Source organism: Lycium barbarum, chromosome 11 (assembly GCF_019175385.1).
Source record: "Lycium barbarum isolate Lr01 chromosome 11, ASM1917538v2, whole genome shotgun sequence".
Classification (NCBI taxonomy): Eukaryota; Viridiplantae; Streptophyta; class Magnoliopsida; order Solanales; family Solanaceae; genus Lycium; species Lycium barbarum.
The window spans coordinates 32,248,878-32,254,813 of NC_083347.1; positions in this window are offsets into that span (position 1 = coordinate 32,248,878).

The following is a 5,936-nucleotide window of genomic DNA, read 5'->3' on the forward strand; positions in this document are numbered from 1 at the left end:
AATATGGAAGATGGGATCCAAGTGGATGTTCGCTCTCCTGTTCGACCTCGAGATAGGTTACGACTTCCTTCTTTGGTAGACTCCCGTTAGACTTACATACTCGTGTATTAGATGAAACAGAGAATGCATGTATAGGATTTGGGAGATTGGGATGGATTCTTAGGATGGTACTATCATGCGATTTGTCTGTGTATGTTATTGGAGACTATTGATGTATCCTGATTATGATTTTGTAGTATCTTACATGTTGACGTTTGATACGAGGAAAGAAATTCTATTACGGCTCATTGTGTAGCCTTTTCATGATATTGTTGGTGTGCCCATGTGTGGTATTTTGAAATTGATTTGATTATTGATATTAAACTCATTCATTGCATGCATTCTCATCCTACATGATATACTGTTGATACATTGATGACACTGGAGGAAACATTGTTATGAGCTGGGCTCAGTTGGATAAGAGTGATATGAGGACCGATGTCCGATGGTTATTCCAGAATTGAGTCTGTGCGTAGCGATTGTCCAGGTTGTTGCCAGAATCGTGAGGTAGCGGTTGCCGAGGTTGTTGTCGGAACCGTGAGGTACATGGACTTCACAGGTCCCTCATGGGTTGTGCTATCAAAATGTGATGTTCCATTATCGAAGTGTATGTGTACACAGCATTTGCATTGGATACACACTTCATACATTATTGCATTGCATCGTACCTTTGGCTTCTTGTGATATTGTCGTGATATTCTTGTGATATTGTTGGAATATTATTGTGGCATTCTCGTGATATTCTTGTGATCTAGTTGGGATATATGAATTTGGATTGGATGAATTGAGACTTGACACAGTTGGGCTTAGTTGCTATAACCATAGGCCATGATCTTGGATTACCCTTGTTGATTTTCATTGGCTCAGTTGTACATTTTGGCTTCCTAAAATTAGGTGAATAATGAATATCTAAATGATGGAATGACTTCCCGATACTAGGAATGAATAGTGTTATGGTTGTTGACTTGTGATACTTGCGTGAAATTGTCTATTGTATGTTAGGAAGATAGAAGAGAGTATAATGTAAGTTAGGCAAGGGGATTACTAGAGGAGAGTTGTTGAGAATAAGAATCTTTGTTGTCGTGTTGAGCGATAGATAATGTGCGCTGTTGACCTAGTATTACCTACCATGATTATTTGTGAACTCTTTTACTGATATGTTCTTCTAAAAATTGTCGGCCTATGATGCTTATCAGTACTAGTGTTGTACTGATACAACTCTTGCTACATCCCTTTTGGAGCGTAGAGTTTTTCGGGAAATTGATTGTTGGAGTTTCTCGGAAGATGCACGGTGCCTATCTCGAAGGCCTTCATCGTTTTCATTCTGAGATGGAGGTTGGGACTTAGATTTGTTATTGTATTCCGGTTCAACATTAGTCGCTCTTATACTAGTCTATGCCAGGTCATGGGAATGAGTCATTGTGTTTATTTAATAGTTGTAAACATTTTCGCCTTTTTGTTTAAATGTATTGGTTGACTTTTTTTTAATTATTATATTTCTTGTGGATTATTAAATCTCGTTCCTTACTTCTAATATTTTATGTTTGGTTGAGGGGTCTCCTATCGAGGTGGGAATGGTAGGTGCCAGCGCGATCCTGAAATGGGTCGTGACATACGTTCGCCGTCCCAGGATGATACAAGATACCACAATCCTTCAGTAGCTCTAACCATCGCCTCTGACGAAAATTCAATTCTTTCAGCTTGAAGACATACTGAAGGCTCTTATGGTCCGTATAGATATCAACATGGAGGCCATATAAGTAGTGCCTCATATCTTCAACGCATGAATCAATGCGGCTAACTCTAGATCATGGGTCAGCTAGTTGTTCTCGTGCTTCCGCAACTGCCTCGAAGCATAAGCTATAACCTTACCGTGCTCTATCAACACACAACCTAACCCAACGCCTGAAGCGTCATAAGAAATAACATAGCACTCCGATCCCTCCGAAAGTATAAGAGTCGATGTTGAAGTCAATCTGTTCTTCAATTCCTAAAAATTGCGCTCACAAGCATCAGTCCACTGGAACTTAACTGATTTCTGAGTCAGCTTCATCAGTGGTGCAGAAAGGGCAGAAAAGCCCTTTACGAATCTCCTGTAATAACCTGCCAAGCCCAGAAAACTACGAACCTCCGTGGGTGTCGTGGGTCTTGGCCAAGTCTTCACGGCTTGAATCTTTTGCGTATCCACCCTGATACACTCATCTGAAATAATATGCCTCAGAAAAGTCACAGAGTTCAACCATAACTCACATTTAGAGAACTTTGCATACAATTTCCGAGTCTGGAGATTTTTAAGGACAACACGTAAATGATCTACATGCTCTGCCTCTGATAGAGGGTATACCAGAATATTATTGATAAACACAATCACGAACAGATCTAGGAAAGGCATGAATACATTGTTCATCAGATCTATTAATACCGCCGGGGCATTAGTCAACCCAAACAACATTGCACGAAACTCAAAGTGACCATATCTGGTTCTGAAAGCTGTCTTTGGAATGTCTTTCTCTCTAACCCTCACCTGGTGATACCTCGATCTCAAATCTAACTTCGAGAACCATTTAGCATAACAAGGAGCCAACCAACCCATACCGATAATAACATCAAAGTTTATTATATCGAACTCAATTAAATCTGCTATAGTATGACGATCACAGACTATAACTACACAATCTTTATATACCCGTCTAGTTATTACTGGATCACCAATGGGTGTAGACACCTCAAAAGATTTTATCGACTCGGATTTCACCCCGAACTGACTAGCAATAAAAGGAGCAATATACAACAATGTAGAACCTGGATCTATCAACGCATATACATCATGAGAAGATAATGACAGTATACCTATAACAACATCAGGTGAAGACTCGAGATCCTGTCGACTAGCCAGTGCGTAAATGCGGTTCTGAGGACCTCTCTAGCTAGAGGCTCCCCCTCTGCCTCTTCCACGGCCTGCTGATGCCTGAAGGCCTTGCCCTGGAGAGCGTACCAATGATGACGAACCAGCTGCTGATCCTGTGGGCTGAACTATACCTCTTCCACCTCTTGATGGACACTCACGCATAATATGGCATGGCTAACCGCAAGTATAACAAACATTTGAACCCTAATGATACTGCCCAGCATGCAACTTACCATACGGAGTACATCGTGGTAAAGGTGGTCTCATCTGGCTAACTCATCTCTCTACCGAGAACCTAAGGCTCTGGAACTCTAACCTGGTCCTGAATAAGTATATCGATCAAATCTCTAACATATGAACTGCAGAGGCGCAATAACCACTGAATGGGCTGAATGCCTAGGATACTGCTGCCTCTGACCACTTCTGAACTTGCTGACAGAACCTGAAGATCTGTCTTTCTTACTTTGACCTCTATCGTGCTCACACTCGACCCTCCGCCGCTGCTTACGCTTCTCAAGATTTTGAGCATATGCGTAAATGTGGGAAATATCCACGTCTGTCTGAAGGGGGGCCATTATGCAGTCATTAATGAAGTGTGGTCCCAAACTGCTCACGAACCTGTAAACCGGATCCTCTATCTCAGCTACATCAGCTGGAGCAAATCTACCCAATGAATTAAAGCGAAGACTATACTTCCGAGCACTCGTGTTTCCCTGTCTAAGGTTCAGGAACTTATCAACTCGGGCTCGTCGAATCTATGGGGGAAAATAATGTCGAAAAAAGGCATTTGTGAACTCCTGCCGCATGGGTGGGGGTGCATTAATCCCTCTACATGACACCCAAGTCTCATACCAGTGAACAAAAATATCCTGTAGTCTATAGGAAGCTAATTCTACTGACTCAGTGTCTGAAGCATGCATCACCCGCTACGTTCTCAACATCCCATCGAAAAAAACATTTATGGGTCCTCATTTAGTTACGTTCCAAAGAATTCTGGAGGGTCTAAATTAATAAAATATCGAACCCTGGAACTAACAGCCCTGTCACCATAACCAGTACTCTGACGCTGGGCCTGAGCAACTGCTAACTGAGTTAACTACCGAATAGCTTCTCGCATCTTCTGTCTCAATGCATCATGTGGAGGAACTGAGGGTGCTGGAGCAGGGCCTCCTATATACTCCTCTGGAGCGGGCGGAGTATAGATGGAACCTTATTCTGGAACTCGCCCTCCTCGATATCTATAGGTGGTACCGACTAGTTATCCTACCTGCCACTGACTTGCCCTTCTGGGCCGCTGAAGCTTTTCTCATCACAGGCATTACTGAAATCATAACACATGGTTAGGAAAAAGGAATTCTCATAATATGGCTCTATTGCACGATCTAGGATAAGAAAGAAGGCATAACTTTTCATGGCTAAGATCTGGTACTCAACCAGGTCCCTCATATACCTTTTGGTGAGCGCATAGCCTATATCAATTGGTATCAGAGCAGGTTCTTTCTAAAAGGTTAACACCTAGAAGGATCTTCATCATGTCTAATTCACCAACCTTGGAGAAAGGAGAATTAATCACAAGACCACTAAGATCCAACAGAGAATATCATGGATGGTGGAAGGAGAGAGGGCATAACTTTTCATGGCTAAGGATCTAAGCTGTGAGACATCATTTGTGATGGACGTTATATTCCTATGAAAAGTTGTGAGGCTGGATCTGGGACTGGTCAAAAGTTTGAGAAGAAGCCAAGAGTTGACCGACCCAGTTTCCTGGAAACGGAAGAAGGTTGGAGTGAGAGGAGGCAGTTAAAAATTATTTTAATAATATTTACTTGGATAGTGACTGCTCAAGGCATATAACTGAAAGAGTGGATAATTTTCTCTCACTCAAGGCCTACCAAGGAGAGAGTGTGTCTCTGGAAATGACAAGAAATTTCACATTCTTAGCCGTGGCAATACTTTTAGTAAGGCATCCTCCCATGAATTGAAAATGTGGCATAGAGGAACCTGGTCCCTCTATTTCTCTACTTGTTAAAAGTTGATTCTCCAAGACAGAGGACCACGTAGCAGACATCCTTACCAAGGCACTAAGCAAGGAGAAATCTATAGGAAATGGGTTTGATCGAGCTCAACTTGTTGCCTTTCCTCAAACTTCTTCAAGCTTAGTTATGTTAATAGGAAAGGTACAATGTTAAAAGGTGTTTTTCGGTAGCATCTAACTCACTCTTGTACAGTTACAGGTACACACACGTGGCAAGGTCAGGACAGCACAAGCATAAGTGACATTGCACATCTCAGAGCTCTTGCCTTGTCTTCAAATTGTCAAGGGACCTGGTGTCCATAACTCAGGTTAGTAGTCTCTTCAGTGCGTAATATATCTCGAACTGTCTAGAATGCCATGTCATTAAGACTCTTCTGCTTCCTATTCTAATTTAAGCCCTTTAAATATATTTCCACCCTGAACCTCTCGTACTTCAAAATAAACCATTCCTTATTCAGATCTGGCCAAAAAAAAATTACATCTGAAATCTGAATCGTCCTTTCTCACTTGCCAGAATCTAAACCCCACCATAACACTACCAGATCTCAAAGATAGTTTGACTCTGGCAAGCCCCACTTCCATCGATCATTCTAGAATAGATAAAGGACTCTATGAGCCCTGTGTAGACCTTTTCCTCGATAACTCTAAATGAGGGGGAGGGAAATAGATCTAATATCATGAAAAGTGGAACTGAAATTGTTAAGGGGTTTAAAAGGGACATGAAGGCAAAAGAAAGTGGTGAAGGAACTCAGAAGGAAGATCACCAAATGGATGAAAGGGAAGGAACCTCTTAGGGAAGAAATAGATGCAATCCGCAAGGCATGCAATCCATTGGAAGAAATGTATCTGTCACGAGTAATCCTTGTGGTATTGCAGAAGAGACATCATACACATCTACTCCCTGTGAATCACAATGATCCTAACATGACAGATTAGGATGGAAACACCTTATCA